This window comes from Echinops telfairi, unplaced genomic scaffold, assembly GCF_000313985.2.
Source record: "Echinops telfairi isolate 266 unplaced genomic scaffold, ASM31398v2 ScPeMD7_70;HRSCAF=299, whole genome shotgun sequence".
NCBI lineage: Eukaryota > Metazoa > Chordata > Mammalia > Afrosoricida > Tenrecidae > Echinops > Echinops telfairi.
In genome coordinates, this window is record NW_022103968.1 from 68746176 (window position 1) to 68767335 (window position 21160).

Consider the following 21160-nt stretch of genomic DNA (forward strand, 5'->3'; position numbering starts at 1 on the left):
TCCTTAGAGGATTTATTTTTTTTTGTCATATCTTACACTGTCTGATCTCCCTTCACCCACTTTTCTGTTGTCCATCCCCCAGGGATGAGGTTATATGTAGATCCCTATAATTGGTTCCCCCTTTCCACCCCATCCTCCCTCCACCCTCCCAGTATCACCACTCTCAGCACTGGTCCTGAAGGGATCATCTGTCCTGGATTCCCCGTATTTCCAGTTCCTATCTGTACCAGGAGGAGTACACTTTTAAAGTTAATTTTAATACATAAACTATTCTACTGGGAATTTTCTATGATGCCAGGAGCTTTATATGTAATCATCTCAGGTGATCGTCCCAATAGTCCTGTGATGGGAGCATTATTTCCCCCATTTTACAGACAAGGAAATGGAAACTCAGAGTTTCACCTCAGATTTGCCATGTATCACACATCTAAAGGTTATAAAGCCAGACAGAATTAGTACTGCCTAATATAAATACTCCCCTTCATAACTTCTGTAGATGACTATTACCCCGCTGGCATTGTTTGGTGAAGCACCATCCAGTTGGCTGCAGTTACTAGCGACCCTGTGTACAACAGAATGAAGGGCTGCCCAGGCCGACGCCATCTGCAAATTCTGGCCGAGTTTGAGGCCTGCATGGTAGCCACAGTATCCTTTGATCTCATTGAGGGTCTGTCTTCCTTTCTTTTGCTGACCCTCTACTTTACCAAGCACGATGTGACTTCCAGGGGTTGTTGTCTTCTGATGACATGTCCAAAGTGCATGAGATGAAGTCGCACCACCCTTGCTTCTAAGGAGCTATCTTACTGTACTTCGTGTAAGACAGGTTTGTTTGTTCTCCTGGAAGTCCATGATACATTCAATATGCTTTACTAATACTGTAATTCAAATGCACCAATCCTTCTGCAGTCTTTCTTATTCATTGGCCAACTTTTACATGTATTTAAACTGATTGAAAAGATCATGGCTTGGGTCAGGTGCACCTTAGTCCTCAAAAAATACTCTTGCTTTTCAACACTTTAAAGAGGTATTATGCAGCAGATTTGCCCAGTACAAATCTGGAAATCTAATTTTTTGCACTGTTATCCATGGTTTGTTGTGATACACACAGTTGAATGCTTTTGTATCGTCAGGGAAACACTAGTAGTCCATTTTCTGCAGCTCTGGTAGAGTGGTGGCTGCCATAGAGAGTTACTGTCTTAGAAACTCACAGAGGCAGGTCTACCCTGTTCTACAGGGTCACTAAGAGTTGCACCAATTCCATGGCAGTGAGTTTGTTTTTATTTCGGAATTCTTTTTTCTGGTATTCTCTGCTTTCAGATAAGATGTATCTTATATTAACAATGATATCCCTCATACTACACCCTCTTCTAAATAAGGTTTGAACTTCCTGCAGCTCCTTTTCTATGCACTTCTACAACGGGTTTTTTTTTTGTTTTTTTTTTAAGCAGAGACCTCAGAGCGCATTCTCTACAACGGGTTTTTAATGATCTTCAGCAAAATTGTACTTGCATGTGATATTAATGCATAAAAATAAAGTACTGTGAAAAAAATAACCCTTATACATATTTCCTGATTTTAAACCATGCAATAATGTATACTTGTTCTGTCTCTTCATCTATGTATGGGTTTCATGTAAGCACAGTTAAGTGCTCTGGAATTCCCATTATTTACCATGTTATGCATAATTAGCTGTGATTCATAGTCAACAGCCTTTGCCTAGCCAATAAAACATAGGTAATAATATTTCTCGCTTTCTCTGCTTTCAGCCAAGATCTATCTGATGTCAGTTATTATATCTTTCATTCCACGTCCTTTTCTGAATTGGTTGTATTTGAGTTTCCTGTGACTATGTTTTAATTATCTTCAGCAAAATTTAACTTACATGTCTTAGTTAACTAATCAAGAAATACCATTAGTAGGTAGGTCCTTAATGAAATGGATTGATAGAGTGGTTGCAAAAATGGGCTCAAATTTAGGAACAATTTTGAGAATGGTGAAGAGCCAGGCAGTGTTTCGTTTTGTTGTATGTAGAATCACTGCGAGTCAGAGTGCTTTCATGGCACCCAACAGCCATGACATGTTTTTTAATAATAAGAATAAAATAAATATAGCTTTATTTGGTAATATTTCTCTACAGTTTGAGGAACTTCTTTGAATTTTTTTTTCCTCATGTAGATTTCTGGCATAATTTTCTTGTTCCTGTCCATCTGAAATTATCTTTTTATTGACTTTATTTGTGGAGAATATCTTCATCATACATAGAATTCTGGTTCAATGTTATTGTTATTTGTTTTGCCAATAGTTTACAAAGGCCATTCCATTGTCTTTGAATTCCATGTTTCTCATGAGAAGTCAGTTGTCACTTCCACCACTGTTCTCCTGCATGTATATAATTCATCATTTTTCTCTTTTGCTGTTTAAAATTTTACTTTAACTTGATATACAACATTTTGGCACTATTTCTAGGTATGATTTTTTTTGAATTGATTCAGTATGGATTTCTCTAAATTTCTTGTGTTTTAAAGTAAATTGAGAGATTTTTTATTTTTTTATCATTGATCTTTATTTGTTCTTCCCTATTCTCTTTCTAAAAGCCCTGGTGGTGTGGTTACACATTGGGCTGCTAAAAACAAGGCCAGCAGTTTGAAAGCACTAGTCAATCTGTGAGCGAAAGATGCAGCTTTCTATTCCTATGAAGAGTTACGGTTTTGGAAACCCAGAGGGCGGTTCTTCCCTTTCTTACAGGGTTGAGCTGAGTCAGAGTCAACTTGATGACAGTGAGTGAGTTTTTCTGAAGAGAAGAAGGGACCTTGAGGGTTATTTCTAGGATGATAGAGATATATGAGGGGGTATCACCCCCCTCCCCCAAAAAAGGACAAAAAGCTCCGCTGGGCAGAGCTTTCATAGTGCGCATTTTTACTACTGGGAAAGCATCAAGCAACTTGCTCTGAGTTAGTGCACCCAGTGGCATCACCTGGGAAGTTTCTCTCTGGTCACAGTGAGTTTTTCATGAAAGCAGTTTTGCTCAAACATCTTTTGTGGGGATGGCCAATTTAAGAGAAGAGCCTATGGCTGTGAAATTTTGTTTCCTGCTTGGGAAAAATGCCCCAGAAATGGTTGTGATATGGAACACAGCTTACAAGGACAGTGCTATGGGAAAAATTCAAGATTATGAATGGTTTTCTTGTTTCAAGAAAGGTGAAGTGTTGATTGCTAACAAACTTCATTCTGGACATCCATCAACTTCTTGAATGGATGAAAATGTCAACTTATAGTGCATTTGGAGTTCATTCCACCAGGTCAGACTGCTAATCAGCTTTCTATTTAGAGATTCTGAAAAGATTGCATTACAGGTGAGACCAAAAAAAGGCCTGATTTGTGGCAGTTAGGGGCATGGTTTTTGCTACCACCTCAATGTACTTGCCCACAAAGCCATTTTAAGTGTGCCAGTTTTGGGCAAAAAACAGCATGCCTCTCTTGCCCCATACATCTTATTCACCCTCCTTTGATCCCTGCAATTTCTTTTTGTTTCCGTGAATAATGAAGGACATGAAAGGACAGCGATTTCATGAGATAGAAGAAGTGAGGGAAAAAAAGGAGGAAGGTTCTCTCAGCCATCCAAACACATGAGTTTGAAGAATGTTTCTGAGGATGGAATCACAGATGTGATAAATGTATTAAGTGTAATGGAGAGTACTTTGAAGGTGATAAGGTTTTTTGGTAAAAAAAATTAAATATATAGCTTTGGGGAAGAAAACCTGTTTTGGTGGGGGTACCCCCTCGTATATGTTAGATCATTTTAATATTACTATTTCCATCTACTGAAGGTCGAGTTCCACTCATATTTCCCTGGTTCCTTTCTTTCTTTCCATCTACCTATCTACACATGTATCCATCTAATCTATATTGTTTGGATAGAAGTTTACAAACTAAATGATTTTCAGTTCAACAATTCATACACATCTTGTTTCTTAATATGAGTTAAAATTTGCCAAATGCCACAATGCTCTTTCTAGTTCCTCCCTGGTTTATTACCAATGACTTCATGTAATACTTTTGTTTTTATATATTGTCCAAAATTCATAGTTATTATAATTATTACCTGTGGTAGATGAATCTAGTATAAGCTTCTCTGCCATCACTGGAAGCTGACTTCAGAGCTTTTTAAAAATAGAAATCAGAGATTTTAGTTTTAATGTGAAATCACTTGGTTATTCAATATAGGCAGGTATACTGATAGTTAGAACCCCTTACATGCACACCAGCCCACAACAAAAGACAATCAAAACACAAAATGCACGCTAATGAGTCAAATTCGGCCCGTGTCCTTCAATTTCTAGTTCAGTCCATCATTTTGGAGATGAGGACATAAGCTCTGATAGGGAATATGACTTTCCTGAGATTATCTGGTGCATCATTTTGAGCTGTAACTAAGATCGGAACTCTGAGCCTTGTGTTTTCTCTGCTGTTGGTGGTAGGTGCCATCGAGTCATTTTGGACCCTTTGTGTTTCTTTATACAACAGAATGACACCGTGCTCAGTCCTTCACCATCCTCACAAATGATCCTATATTTGAGTCCATTGTTGAAGCCATTGTGTCAATCCAGCTCATCAAAAGTCTCCCTTTTTTTTCTCTGCCCCTCTAGTTTACCAAGCATAATATCTTTTTTCAGGGATTGGTCTCTCCTTATAACATGTCCAAAGTATGTCTTGCCACCTTGCTTCTAAAGAGCATTCTGGCTGTATTTATTTAGGACAAATTTATTTGTCCATTTGGTAGTCCATGAACTTTCAATATTCTTCACCAGCACTATGATTCCAATACATCAATTCTTGTTCAGTCTTCCTTCTTAAATGCCCAACTTTTACATACATGCGAGGGAAATTAGGGGGTTGGGGTGATTTTCAACACCTTAAAGAAATCTTGTGCTGCTGTTTCCCCCAATGCAGCATTGTTTGATCTCCTGCATGCTGCTTCCATGAGCATCGAGTGTGGATTCAAGCAAGACGAAATCCTTGACAACTCCAATCTTTTCTCTATTTACATGTTAACCTTTGGTCCAGTTGTGGGACTTTAGTTTTCTTTACATTGAGTGGCCATCTAGACTGAAGGCTGTAATCCTTGATTTTCATTAGCAAGTACTTCAAGCCCTTCTCACTCTCAGCAAGGTGCAACCTTGTGTCATCTGCATATAACGGGCTGTTAATAAGTCTTCCTCCAATCCTGATGCCAAATTCTACTTCATATAGTCCAGCTTCTCAGACTATATTTTAATTATACAGATTGAATAAGTATGGTGAGAAAACACAACCCTGATGTTCACCCTTCCTGGTTTTAAACCATGCAGGGAATGTGTCCTTGTTCTGTTTGCCTCTTGATCCATGTACCGCTTCTACAGGAATACAGTAAAGTGTTCTGGGATTTGCATTCTTTTCAAGGCTATCCATAGTTTCTTATGGTCCACACAGTTGAATGCCTTTTCATAGTCAATAAAATGCAAGTAAACTTCTTTCTGGTATTCTCTGCTTTCAACAAAGTCCATACGACATCAGCAACAATATCCCTTAATCCACATCCTCCTCTGAATCCAGCCTGAATCTCTGGCAGCTCCCTGTCAATGTACTGCTGTAATCATTGTTGGATGATCTTCAGCATAAATTAACTTGCGTGTAAAAATAATGACATTGGTCTATAATTTGTGCATTCTGTTGTACCACGTTTCTTTGGAATGAGTATAGATACAATCAGATGGCCAGGTAGCTGCCTTTCAAATTCCTTGGCATAGATGAATGAGTGCTTCCAGTACTTCTTAAGCTTGATGCAATATTTCGTTGGTATTCTGTCAATTCCTAGAACCTTGTTTTGGCTAATGCTTTTGTGAACCTTGGACTTCCTATCTCAGTACCATTTGTTCTTGATCATATGCTACCTCTTGAAATGGTTGAATGCTCACCAGTTTTGGGGGTACTTTATTTGTTAGCTGTTAACATTTAGGCCAAGTTAATATCCACTTTCTTACCTTCTGGAATAGGCATTCTACTCAGAACCTATGATGCTAGGCTGAACTTCCCTGGTGGTAGCAGAGCAGAACCCTGACAGAGCTCGAAGGAGCAGTGAGAGTAGCTGCAGAAGGCACTCCATAGCAAGCCATGACCGGTCTCTGTTGTGCCCTTGCCCTTGGCCCACTAAATGTTTTGGGCACCACAGACAGTTGACTTATGGGCTAGCTCAAGTTCCCTGAGTCCAGCTCTCCTCAGCTCTTCCTCAGATTTAAGGTTGTCAATTATTCCCTATGCCCTTGTGAACAGTTTGATGTTCTGATCCAAAGCACTGTCATGGTTGGGGAATTTTTCCTGAACTCAAGCCTGTCACCAAATGTCAGTATGCCCCTGTGCAGAGAGACGTAGAACAAGAGGCTGTGCCAGGGACCTTGGGAGACTTCTCTCACAAATGGCAGATTTAGGACCAGACAAAGAACTGGTATACCATCTATAAATCCTGAGACTCATTTGGCTGCTACCACTTGATTTGCGGGTGTGCTAAAGGTCTCCGAACCTCTTAGAGGCATATGATCAGGAAAATATGGCTCAGACTGTCCATCTTCATCCCTTGCTGGGCTTTGAGTATACAGCAAGTAAGCAGGTGAAAATATTAAATATAAGGCTTCTAGCCTGCTCCTCTCCCAACTTATAACATTAATAACTTCGTCTTTAAAATCCAATTTTCCTCTCCTGAGGTCCTTGATTTTCTGTGCTAGCTGCCTTCTTCATATTCTCTGCTGCTCTCCTTAGCCACTTGTCCCCTTGCAGGAGAACAGGTGACGTCAGTCATAGGGCCTTACAATGATAAAATGTCAGAACTGAAATGAAGAAAGTTTCCAGTCTGACATTTTTATAAGGGAGCAAGTTCCTTAAAGTCATGGATCTGGTTAGGGGCAAACACACATCTGGAATTCTGCCCCTAGGCCCGTCCTCTCTAGCCTTGTACTTTTTCTCATTTCACTGTAGCTTTTTGAACTTTGGAATAAAATAAAGACAAAACATTATTTCTTGTGAGTAAAGAAATCTTTCTATTGAAGGGCATAGTATTTCTCCCCTTCTCCTCTCCTTAATGTTAGTGTACTAGTTTGAGCCATGTGAAATGGTCAACATTTGATCAGTTTTGACATATACAAATGGCAGTTTCACGTGGTGCCACCTAATATGTTGGATTTTACACACATGGATTATAGGTAGATTTGTTTAGTGTTAGGCTGCCTTGCCTTTTTCTTAGGATGGTCGTTGATTTAGGGGATGACTGGGCTATTTGATTGGATCATTGTACTGGTAAGGTCAAAGCAGGTCAGAAAACTGTGTAGGTTTTTGAACTTGTTTATTTCTCTATCCCTGTTGGTAAGCTTGGCTCTGGGGAGCTATCTCAACATGTTCTCTGTGGGGTCACTGGTGGTCTGGGTGCAAGATGGTTGTTGATCTCCATTACAATTATGATCCAGTGGAAAGAGAAAGCCTGACTTGGAATCTTAAGTCATATCATTTTAGCAGCTCAACCTGAGGTAAGTTATTAAACTCTCCATTTTAGCTTTTCCAGCTTTAAAATGGGGTTCAAAAAATATCATCTTCATAATTCATGGGAATTCAATAAGATAAAAATAGTATGCCAATAGCTTGGAAATAGTATGGGCTTGGTAAATAGCTATTTAGACATATATGTTTAAATATATTTATATTAATATAAATAATATATGATATTTTTATTTCCTGTTGAAAGGCTACTAATCCAGTAATATTACCTTTGATTCCTCATAGCACCTTGTATCACTTCTTAGATTTCTTCCTTTTCTGCCTCTCTCTCTTCTGAGTCTTATAGCGTGTTGTTTCAGTGTTCTTGCTTAAATTTGATTCTATGGATGAAGTTTATCCTCCAAGTTAGATTGCATTTTTACTGAGGACAGTCATATCCTTTTGAACACCCCCTATCCCACCATCACTGTTCCTAGTTGAGCTCTCAGTTCATAGCAAGATTTTGAATGAAATAAGTCAATGAATAAAACAATCTTCATTGAGGGCACACACCAACTATATAATCCAGTGCAAATTCATCTACTGGTGTTTGCATAATGTTAAATGTTCTAGCCCCACATTTAATGGTTGGTGATTATAAAGTTGAAAGGTGAATTTTCTAAAATTGTGAATTTCCCCTAAGATTGATTCTTAGAATCTGACACCAGCGTTCTGTGTCCTTTGTGGTGTTGAATGCTGCTTCTGTGCATAGATTATCATAGAATTCCAGCCAAGTTCCAATTGCCCTGTGATAATGCAATACTTTGTTCCTGAACAGGTTAAGAACTGATATCCCCATTATGTAGCATATCATGAAATGAATGTTATTGTTAAGGATAGGAACAGGACATGTAAGTGGTATATTCTATTATACCATCCTCATTATAAAAGAACAGCTATAAGTAAAATAGTCCCCATTTGATAGGAAGCAGAACGGTGTTCTTGTGCTGTTGGCTTTGATCATGGCTGGGATAATCTACCTTCCCTGCCTGTTATGCCATCAGGAAACAGGGCAGAGGGAGGTAAAATAGATGAACATATGTTGACAACAGATTAAAAGGACCAGTGTAAAGTCCATTAATAATTCCCATATTTCGGATTTGCTTCCTACTGTACTTATTGAATCTGCAACATTTAATCTCTTCTCGGTGAGACCAGCTGAGAGAACTATTTCCCCTTTCTGAGTGATAGGCCTGGGTTTTCTGAGACAGAGCATTTGTCTGTCAGGGCCCATGGCTGCTGTGCTGATTTACTTGCCGTCAGATGATGTTGGTGTCCAGTTGGTGATATAGCCTTGCTGGATATGGGGGAATTTGTTACCTTTAGCTTTGACAGGAAGATAATTGCTGATGGTTAACAGAACGGAGTCAAATCTATTGGTTTTTAGTAACACATAAGGCTGACTTTGAGAACCCTGCTCTACCTGTGTACACTCTAATTCCAGGATTTTTATTTTGTAAATTGTGTGTGTGTGTTTACATCTTGATGAAAACAAACCAGATTCTTCTACTTTTTTTCACTGCCAGTAGCGTCCCAGCATGTGCACTGGGGCAAGAAGTGTTCATTCACTCTACAAAGAAAGAACATCAAGGGGAAGGGGTGGGGTGTGTGTGTGTGAGTGTGTGTGTGTGTGTGTGTGTTTACAGGAGCTGTGTACTGAATACCACAGGCAGCTAGCCACTTGCAAAAGAGGTTTTTCATCAGTAGGACAATGTTTTATTGGGCACTTCTCATGAGAATACTAAATCTAGGCTTCTGTCATGTGGTTTGTCAACTTTTCTTCATCCTATGCAATCAAGTGATTAGTTTAACAATGTGTTGTGCTGTTTGAACCTCATGGGCTTCTCAGTCTTCAAAGGAAGTGAACCAGCATGTACTGTTCCGGGAGAAAGCAATGTGCTTTAAAGAGTAGGGAACCTCAAGGGTTCAGAGGACCATCGATCTTCTTGTTCTCCGTGAAAAGAGGGTGTGGAGTAAGTAATCCAGGGAGTTTCTGGAAGAGATAAGAGAATGGACTAGAACTGCACCCCGCCCTTCCTCTCTTACCTTCTAGAAGAGTCCCCGAGAAGCACCCGTGAAATGCTTCTCCCTTCAGGTTGAGGCATGAGATGCTCTACCGTAGTAACTCGGCAAACTTGGAGTGAGTGAATAATCAATCACCTTAGGGGGCTGCCTTTCTGAGGAAATGTCCTTCCGATCTGCAGTTGGTATGTGTGGAGAGTGCCTTTTGAAGAGTTTCCATTTTGCTCCAAGATGTTGGCTAAGGCACAGGAAGTGTGAATCCTCGTTGCCAAATTACAACTCTTTTTAGACAACTAGAATAGCTACACTACTCTACATATTCCGTTTGGAATTGGAAACATAGAGAATTCTAAGTCCTTCACTTTCACAGGAGAGGGTTTCTAAGTCATCAAGGATGGGGTTTTAGAAGTGCCATTGATAACATGCCAGGATTTTTAAGAGAAACCAAATATTGCCCTCCTGGATTAATCACGTGTTGATGATTGTAGCTTTTGGAGGCTGGGTGTACAACCCTTCCTCATGCCTTATCATCTGTCTAATCACCAAGTATCCATAACGCACTGTAGACAGAATTTTCTACATCAATAGCTTTTTGTCCCTCGCATGGCCGTAGCACTGACCAAAGCCCTTGTGACTCTCCCTTGACGGTAATCACATCTCAGCGCTTTGGGTCTCCAGCTTCCCCTCCCGTGTGTTCAGATTCTGCTCGTTGGTTGCATGCTTTCTTTTCTAAAGAGGCCTGTTTGACCATAGGTCTTTGACAGCAATTTGCTGTGTGTCTCCAGCCACTTCTTCACTTGCACTGTCATCCTCATTACATTTGGCTCCCTTTTCCTTCCAGACTATCCACACTTGGTAGGCTAAGCCAGTATGCTCTCTTTTCTGTCCTTTCTCTTAGCTCTATGAATGAAAGGACTCTATTGTTCAACACCCATTCAACATCAGTGGTGTCCGCTGGGAAGTTTCTGGTTTCTACTAATTCAAATGAAGTCCTCTTAGGGAACCACCGTATTATTAATTTGTTGGAACCATTCTTCATTATTACTAAGAGTACTATTTCCTGTGCACTCATGTCTCTCTTACTTGCTAGCTGGCAAGCCCATCAAAGGCCAGGGACATGGCTAACACCATTCTGCTTTCCTACCACCTGGCACCATCTTTGTGCATAGTGACAACTCAATAAAATTTCATCAATTAATGAGTGAAGTTAGAGCTTGGTGATGAACTTATCAGTAGCAGTTGCTATTAAATTGATTCCAGCTCATGGATGTCAGAGTCTGTTGGTATTCCAGCTCATGGATGTCAGAGTCTGATGGTGTTCCAGCTCATGGATGTCAGAGTCTGATGGTGTTCCAGCTCATGGATGTCAGAGTCTGATGGTGTTCCAGCTCATGGATGTCAGAGTCTGTTGGTGTTCCAGCTCATGGATGTCAGAGTCTGATGGTGTTCCAGCTCATGGGTGTCAGAGTCTGATGGTGTTCCAGCTCGTGGATGTCAGAGTCTGATGGTGTTCCACAGGGTTATTAAGGAGTCCTTTTTCTCAGAAGTAGATTGTCAGGTCTTTCTTCCGGGGTGCTCTGGATGGATTTGAACCACCAACCTTTTGATTAGCACCTCAGAAACATCACGGGTAGCTCCTTGGAGGAAAAAAATCCTGAAGAGAGGAGCTTTATATTATTTTTCAAGATCAGGGCAAACTCCAGCAACAGAAAGTACTTAAGAGAGAGCCAGGAAAATCTCTTTGATTTGAGGGCTGGTGCATATTACTGCATAATCCCCTTTCTAATATGTTACCACGAGCAATCATTAAAGAAAAAAATCATACTTGAAATCTGCCTTTAACCTCCAGATCCTCTTTTTCCATTTTTACTCTCTGGACAGTGAAAAGTGGGCATATTCCTATGTTTGCACTGCTCTCCATGGGTAACCTCTCTTCCCGCATGATAAATACACATTTGAAAGTATTGATTTGCTGCTACTCCTTTGAAAAGCTTAAGAAGGCTGACCTCTGCTTCAGCGTCCTCTGACTTGAATTTTTCAGACTGACCAATCGACCCCTGGCAAGGCTGCAAAATACAACCTGCGGGTCCTGAGGGCCTTTTCTCAGGATGAAGGGATGTGGTGGCGGCAGCTTGGCAAATGCCTGAGAAAAGAGCCTTTTAATAAAATGCTGTATGTTCGTGGCTCAAATATAATGCCTTTGAAATAGCTCGTAGGCAGGAGGAAATTTCCATCGTGGAATATGAGAGTCACCCCATGGGAAGTGCCATTTTCCAGACTTGTCTCAGAATCCCTATAGCCTTCTAGGCCAGAAAGTGGATGAAGGTGGATTGTGCCCCAAGTTTGCTTCTTCCCTACTGCCTACCCCTGCTCCACCAATTGCTCCTCGGTTTATTTTCTTTCCTTGGTTTTACCACTGTGTGACCTGTGTTGTATTTTTTCTGAATGACAATGAAAGTAATTGAAAATATTGATTGGCAGTACAGTTAAGTTGTCAACACAACCATTTAATTTGTCAGGAGGACTTGTTAAATTGTCAAAAATCATATAAAAAAACTCCTTCAGTCACTGATGATATACATTAGAGATGTTCATGAATCAAATGGGCCATTTTGGAGATAAGTGTTGAAGAAAAATTCTGAAATGGTTTCCTTCAGATACAGTCTCTCCCTTTCTGTATTTTTTCTCTCTGCTTTTTCCTCCCTCATTACATGTTACAAAGAATTTTGGAACAACTTTGGCAAGTCACACTGAGGGTAGAATAGTTTGGTGAATGGAGGCCTCACTAAGGCAGATATGAGTTCATTTTATAGGAATTAGGATGTTCTAAGGCAAATGCCCTAAAGTTATTTATTAAGGACAAAAGCTTTGGAAGAATCCTCTTCCCCTTTGGGGTAGGATTTAAACCATGCATCTTGGGAATTTTTTTAGAAAAAGAAATCATCTTGCAGGGACTCTAGATGATTAGCTCTGCCAACTCTGCATAAGGGGGAGTGGGCAACAGACACCTGACACTCTGCTGTAATGCTTGTTCATCATTTTCCTTGATGCTCATTTATTTCCTAATGGGCTTAAGTTTCCAAATGGAGTACAAATTAGCCTTCTTTAGATTTATCTACGACAGTGCTATTTATTGCACTTTAGTCGAAATAAATCAGATTATTTTTGATATCATTTGTCGTTAGAGCCCTGGTAGGGTAATGGTTACCCGTTAAGCCTCGACCCCCAGTTTCAGCAACTTGAAACCAGCAGCTGCCCAGCAGGAGAAAGGCAGGGCGTTCGACTCCTGGGATGAGGTACAGTCTTGGAAACCCCCGGGCAGTTCTCTGCTCTCCTACAGGGGCACCACGAATCAGAACCAACTCAATGGCACTGAGTGTTTTGTTTGCTTGTTTGGTTTATTTCTATGTAATATAATAATGGCTTAGGGCTCAGAAACATGGCTGGATGTAGTTGAAGGGGGAAAAAAGACTATTAGAAGGCTTAAAAAAAAACGTTTATTGGAATACTCCCTCTGTTTTCAGGAGGGCTGATGTGATAGGGACAATTCTGAAAATACAATTGCCATCCCCTCTGCCAAAATTCCTGGTCCTTAATTCTCAGAACCTGTGAATGTAATGATATATTTCTCGCATTTAAAGAGAGAGAGAGATTATTCAGGTGGGCATAATCTAACAATTGGCATAAGCTTGCAAGGTGATTCCGTCCCCCTCCCCCCAACTCTATGAATAAGAGACCAGCTGATATCTAGATTTCAGCCTTTTGATACTCTGAGCATAGAACCCAGTGATGCAGTAGGTAGCTGAGTGTAGGCCTAGGCTTGTCCAGTCTGAGTTATCCATTCACTTAAATGACCAGAGGCCCAGGTGTATCCTCATGATAGTAACCTCGTGTGCACTGCCTCCGAGTTACACTGCATTTTGTGTTGCTAGTATGCTTCTTCTTCTTCTTCTTTTTCTTTTTAGCATTTTAATAGCTCTGAAATGGGGCTACATCTTCTAAAGTCTCATGACAACAAACACACAAAAAGCCCCGATGAACAGGGGTTGCAATTGCCTCTTTATCTCTGTGCAGGTTTGGAAAACCTTGGGCAATATGCCGGGGACTTTTCTGGAGAACTGCAACCCCATTCATTTGCACTTTAGCAAACCCCTAAAAGACCATTTAGGGAAGGGATTTAAGAATGACTCTTGCTTGTAACCGTCTGTTGACTTTCCCTTATAAGAGTAAGAACTGGCAGCATCAGAACATGCAGAACGCTGCCACCATTGAGTCAGCAACACTCTTGACTGACAGAGATGAGGGGTGTTTGCGTGTGAAAAACACCCAAATGGAGGAACTCTGAGTCATTAATTAAATCTGAAGGGTCAGTCTATGAGAGGTAGAAGTTTTTGGACTATGTTATCTCAGGTAGTACACTTAGACGTTCTGCTTAAAAAACTAATATGAGTGATAAATTATGTCTAAATCAAAGTAAAATAAACACTGTAATAACTATAAAATTAAAACTTGAAGCAATTGGAAAATATTGTTTCATTTGGACTGATAGATTTTTTCTCCTCAGAAATATATAAAACCATAGGGATATTAAAATCCATGGAAGATTATGTTTTTAAATAGCATAATTTTAAATAAAATGGTTTTTTTTTACACAACTATAGGGCTATTTGAAAGGTAAAAGTCTGAGTTTTAGCAGTGTATCTAGCTAGAGAAATTGATGCCTTTTCATTCAATCTTGCTAGCATGCATCTTGATTAGAACCTAGGACCCCACATGACAAAAAAGAACTGCCACATTGTTTTTCTTGGCTATACTCTTTAAGCAAAGAGATCACCAGATCATTCTTCCATGAACCTGCTTCTTCGGTAAGCTTGAACTACCAACCTTTCCATTAGCAGCCCAGTGCTTAATCACTGTGCCATCCAGGCTCCTTTCTTAGTCTCTGCACTCCATAAAGGTGCCTTGCCGCTCCCTAGCATTGTAAACATCACTGGGTTTGCAGTGGTGTTGTCAGGCAGGAGTGGCTTTCGAGGTGAGAGATTTGGGCCACTCGTGGCTGCAGTAGGCATCCTTGGTATCTATGATATGCCCTTGCCTTTGTTTCTAGTCGAAGTTGGTGTTCTTATAGAACAGAAAGAATGCAAGAGACCTCATTTTGTACATCTTACTATTAACTGCCTATGAAACATTGCTGTGACATTCATCCATTTCCCGTCTGTATTTCTGCATCTATAAGCTAGATCTTAATCCTACCATGCCAAGTGTTTCTTTCAGCACTAATATTTTGACTTTCCAACATTTGTCCAGTGGCTCCCTTATTGCCCTGATCTAGTTTTTCATTCCTTTAGAATTCAGAGCATATATCTTGGGCATATGTGCTGAGCTCTGTGTGGCCTAACAGTGATTCCCAAAGTGGATGGCCCTGCTCCTTGCGAGGTGCTGGAGCAATACAGGGGGCGGAGGCAGGTGACCTAAAAAGTAGATATTTGTGCTTTATTTTAGGAGTCCTCGTGGTGTGGAGCTTGCCCGTTGGGCTGCTAACCACAAGGTCAGCTGTTCAATACCACCAGCTGTTCCTTGGGAGAAAGATAAAGCTATTTACCCCTGTATAGTTACAGTCTCAGAAACCCCTCGAGGCAGTTCTACCCTGCCTATAATCTCTCCATGAGTTGTAATCAACTTGATGGCAAGGACTTGAGAGATACATTATCATGGATTGTGGTTATCATACAACAGTTTTAAATTTCCATGAGAATGAGTGCTAAGTCTAAGTTCTTTTTTCTTTTTTTCCCCTGAAAGGGTATGGTAGGCCAAATGCATTTGGAAACCTATGGGCTAGAAGGTAAAGCCACAATCTTTTCCCTGAATGATCATGCATTTTCAGTCAAGAGAGAGGACAGAGATCTGAAATCGAAATATTTCAAGGAGCACACACTTAAGGAGCAGAATGAACAGTGCGAGTGGTTAGAGACTATGGTATTCTGAGGAGGGTCTGTTAGGCTGAGCGGGAATACCCTGGAGCATACAGAATAAATGGGCTCTGGATGTAAATATGTCAGGAGCACTTATGATATTTATCCTTGAAGTTTCTGAGTTTGCTCTTACTTGTCTTCGTTTTGAGCAATTAAACGGGGTTAATGTCAACCGTGAAGCCCTGCTAATATGGTGGTTTGGTGAAATGCTTGGCTGCTAAGCAAAGGAGCGGTGGTTCAAACCTACCAGCCGGTCTGATTTCATGAAGATGCAGCCTTGGGAACGCAACAGGAGAGTTCCGTCCTGTCCTCTAGTGTCACCCTGGGTCAAAAGCAACTCAGTGGCAATGGGTAAAATCAACAGCAAGACCCGTGAACACTATATTGCAACCCCTATCCCTCTGGGCTTCATTCACATGTGTCTGGGGAGTAACATGAAAATTGAATATATGAATGCCCTCTTCCAGTTCCACACACATTCAGACCCTAGAGCCAGGACTTGGATCACTGCCACTGCCAATTCAGGGTTCTCTAATGAATAAATCTGGTCTTTTTGTTCCATCTCGTGTCTCGGAAATCCTTTAACTGTCCCTTATTGATGTCACACCTGGCTCACCAGTACTCTCTGTATGCTCTCCCAAGGGAAGACGTCTCTAAGAGAGACCCTGAAGCACAGCCAGCTTCTTTTAAGGCTATGGCATCAACTTTGCGCATGACACTTTAGTGACATTCCATTAGTTTGGCCTTCCTCACAGGGCATCACCAACTTGCAAGAACACCTGGGGAATGTAGTCTCTAGCTGAACTGCCATGGAGCCTGCTCCAATTCTAAGGGGACTCTACTACTGAAAGGGGCATGTGGAGAAGAGTAGCAGGGCACAGTGAGCTTTCTCTTCTGCCCAGCCATCAGCCCCTTCCAACCAGCAGTTGTACATCTCACCTCCGTGTGGAGAATAGAAGTTGTTGCATAGTAAATGCTTGCAAAGTGTTAGATGAATGACCAAATGACCAGTGTTTTACAATGAATGAACAAAGGAATACATGAACGAAAGGTATTTTTGTATGTGAGCACGTCTTCTGTACTGAGTTCTGCCTAGCAGAGGAAGCTTTGCTAAACCCGCCACGCAGTCTTTGAATCCAGGACTGCAGAAGACAGAGGAGTACGTCATTAATCCCTGCACCATTTAGCCTCCTTATCTAATGGCACAGGCCTATTCTTTGTTCCGGACAACAATGGAGGGCGCCTTTAAGAAATCTCCAGTGAGTCCCGAGCCATGGCAGATTAGGTCAGTAGAACTGCGGCTAGGTTGAGCATGATGGATGAGCAGGAGAATGAGTTTCTGCTGCACGGTATTGTGAAATCTTTTCATTGTCACCAACGGGCCTATGAGGAACTGATGAATGAGGGAGCAAGTGTCAGAAACGCCTTTCCTTGCCCCAGTACAGTTTTAATATCTCCCTGAGCTACAGGATGAGTATTGATAAAAGTAAAGTTTAAAAATAGCCACGGAGTGATGGGTAGCCATGATTTAAGGGGAACAGCAACGGGGTGAGAGAGGGTTCATTTTCCTGAAAGTGCATGTGAGGAAGCGAAGGGGAGAGAGGGAGAGGAGAGTGGCTGCAGAGCTGGACTGTGGGGGAAAGAGCAGGAGGCTTTTCTAAGAAGCTAATGTGATGAGGATGACGAGGGCTTTGATGGATGAGTTAGATCCATCTGGTCACAGTGTATGTAATAAATAGCCGTGCTCAGGTTTGACCTCTCCCACTTACCAGACACATCTTTCTCTTTCGGGATCTCCAGGAGGGAGCGTCCATTAGAGCAAAGAACCCATCATCAGCCAGAGCCCGGGATGTTTATGGGCTTGTGCAGAGGGCAGCCAGGAGATGGTATCTGAGTTACAGGTTTATAAACGGAAAACTGTAGCCTTTGTGTTTTGTGAAGATGGTCCTGGTGCCAAGCGTGCACTTTCAGGGCTGCGGCTGATGGTGGGAGAACAGGAGAAGGGAGGACAGAGGAGACCGATGGCTGGGCGGTCTCCCGCAGGCCATTTTAGGGATACCTGGGTAGCTGGCTGCCTTTGTTGTGTGTGACCTCTGTTCTCAGGACATTCGATATTACATTGACCTTGAATGGCACTGTAATAAGATGTAAATCTCTGAAGTAGATTGGCTTGGCAATGGTGTATTCGAGGCAATTCTGTGTTTTCTGTGACCTTGCTAAAAATTTTACAAAATATATTTGCTCATATTCCTGTCTTAGAATATTCACAAGAGTAAATGTATCATTGAAACCCATTGTATTCCTTTTGGATTATGGTTTCACACTTCAGTGACTCTTGTGTTCCCTTAAGAGTTCATGCTTATTATGGAAGGATTATTTTTAACTTTTCTTATAACTACAGAGGTTTGTTTTTTTTTTGTAACTGAAGTTTTATAACTTCCTAGTTAAAAACTGAAAAGGAAAGAAAGAATTAACATTTGCCACCAAACAGTATATCCGGGAGCAAGTTTAGAGCAAAGTAGATTTGGCTTCAAGGAAAAAAAAAACAAAGCAAGTTGTACAAGCCACCAATAAAATGATTCATTTTTTTTTTAAAGCAAGAAATTAGTTGCTGTGAAGTTCATTCCAACTCATGCCAAATCCGTATGCATCATAATAGAATAGTGCACCTGAGGGTTTTCAATGACCGATTTACTTTCTTTTCAGAAGTAGACTTCCATGCTTGTCTTTTGAGGAAGCTCTGGGCGGACTTGAAATGGCAACTCTTCAGTTCGCAACTAGCTAGCGTGTTAAGGGTTTGTACTTCCTCAGATAGTCCTTCTCTTCAAGCATGAGTAGCATATATGAGAATATCAACAACTTGCACGCTTCTTTGGGATTGAACGGCTCCAAGGAAACCTTGCTAGAATCTCCCTTCCAACCTTGTTCCACTCTCCATGGAAGAAAGTGCCTGGATGGTCAGGTATAGGTTCTAGGCTAGGCAATGTCTTTTGTGCCATCATTTTATAGGGCACAGTGCTGTGCTTTTGGCCAGTCCTTCCTACTACTACTTATTATTATGGTAATGTTATCTTCTGGAATGGGAGCTCCGGGTATGCATGTGGAAGCTGGGCACCTGACCTGGCGCAGGGGTGAGCCAGAGGAAAAGCCGAGTGATCTTCTGTAGATTAGCCTTTGAAAACTCTGTGAAACCTGCTTCTACTCTGGTATCACGATGAGTCAGAGTGGACCCAATAACAGTTGGTGGTAATTCATTTTTCATATACTTATTTTTCTTGTGCATGAGAATAACATCATTCAACTTGTATCCAACTGGCTCATGTTCAATAACCAGCATCAAAGGAATTACAAGATCCTGCTTGTTTAAGAACATTTAATTTGTTAGTCAATCAATAATTATTTGGGGCTCCTCTTTACCTTGAACAGTTCTTCTGACCCACAACAAAATTTCTCCTTTGCTCAAAAATATGTGGATTAAAGGCTACTCAACTTGGATTGTCTCTGAAGTTCTAGCACAGCTTTAGTTTGCCTTTGCTATATCCTCATTCACTATCTTACCGTCTTCCTAATTGTAGCCCAAAGTCCAGGTGCACCCTACCTAGCTAGAGCCCTTCCTCCACAACATGTCCACAGGCTACAAAAAAAACATAGAGAGAAGAAAAATATTTCCAACAGTCCTGCCAGACCCTAAGCTAAATTCTCTTATTGTCATCCATTCTGTTTTAGTATTTTCTACTTTCAAAACATAGAATATTTTATATATTTATATGTTTCATTATCTCCCTTTCAAAATTTCACTTCCTCCAGCTTAATAGTCTTAAATGAAAAATAGGAGGCAACTAGAAATATTTTTCAGCTAATTCATACTAAAGTGTGAATGTCTAATAACTTAAACATCCAAACAGATGGTCATATATTTTTTAAAGATACTTTTTGTTAACTCCAATCAATGCCCAGTTACTACACTTTGAATAATATCACACAAGAATCATTTTAAACAGTAGTGTTAAAAGAACAGAAAAACTGGTTGCTAGAAAAATAAGAAAAAAACTGCTGAAGAGACAAAGGATGATAAATATGAGTATTGTTCTTCATAGGAGAACACTTGCAAAACCAGGAAGTCAGAAAGCAACCTCAGACAATACAGACAGAAAATGAAGAAAATCTCTTGTGCAGAATCTCAGTCTTCCTAACTGGAGGCTTCTTCCTAACTGAATGGTTTTAGCCAGATATTCAGGCATAAGCTGCATCTCCAAACTGAATGGACTGCTTTGTCAAAGCTTTGGCAGATTTTAGATGACGTCATTGTGTGACTGCAAAGAATACCAAAGCCAGAAGGGATGAAGCAACATTGTGAATCACAGGGACTGCTCTCCATTTCCCCCCCCCTGACAGTTTCTTTCTAATTATAAAAATTGTAATACTTTTTTAACAAAAAGAAGAGAGAACTATTTCCCCTGGTCTTGCCAGCAGCTAAATGAAAAATTATTAATATTTTGATGCATTTGTTTTCAGTATTTTAGTAACTTTTTAGAGAATGTGATAATTTTATACACTGCTTTCTTGATGTTATAACATATGCATTTTATATATAATGATATACTCTTAGTGACACATGCTTTAATTATAACACAATATCTTTTAAAACTTATTTTGTTTTATTTTTTGTTTTACTTTTATTCAGTTTGCAAGTACATTCAGTCCTTTTGCCTACACTTTCACATTTTTCTTCAGTCTACTAATGCCCCATGTGTGCAAATATTGAGATGGACTGTGAACATGTTTAAAGGTATCTAAGACCAAGTGACACATTTTTGAAATAAAAAGTCATTGTGATTAATATTCTACCATAGTCAAATTCTGGAACACAGAATTTGAAGAGATAAGAGTGTATGTAGTCCTTGGTCGAGCGGTGTAGATAGGCCTCCTTTGATGTGGAAGAGATAAATCGGTGCAGACAGGGATGAGTGTCTCTTAACAAAGCTCAGGCTAATATAGGCATTAACACTGATATTTTTTTAATTAATGAATTTCTGTGGCACTAGCAGGTGAGCCACTCCGAAGAAATCACTATCCTCTTGTAGGTCTGGGCTTCTACTTCTCTAAAATATGGAGGTTGGTTCTCAAAGTGCGGTTCATAGATTAGCAGCACCCTTTTCTGGAAGCTTGTCAGAAAATGAAAATGGCTCCCTTCAACTCTGATTTATTGAGACAGAACCTCTGGAAGTGGGGCTCAGCAGTTTGTACTTTAATAAGAAGTCCTCCATGTATTTATGATGTAGGCTGAAGTTTGAGAACCACTGGACTAAATGATCCTCAGATCTGATACTGAAATGTTGACATCCTGAACATGAATATGACCAACCTGGAAGCATGCAGGCCTAGCAAATGACTCCGGTCAATATTTTAAACTCAAATGATAGACAAACTCTTTTTTGCCCCAGATAAAAGACCCATTCTTTAATGATCAAAGTTACTTATCCCCAAGTTTGTCCTTCAGTGCATCTTGTATCCCTTGAAAATATGAAAGAGTTTCAAAAAGTTTACCTAAAAGTTTTATTGTCTTTTTAAAAAATCATTTTATTAGGGGCTCATACAACTCTTAT

General features: G+C 40.4%; 1 protein-coding gene across 2 annotated transcripts in view; it reads left to right on the forward strand.

Annotated features, from left to right (window-relative positions):
- The window catches only part of LRMDA (leucine rich melanocyte differentiation associated), a 1590166-nt gene that overhangs the window by 750829 nt on the left and 818177 nt on the right, over nucleotides 1-21160 (forward strand). The window lies entirely within an intron of this gene.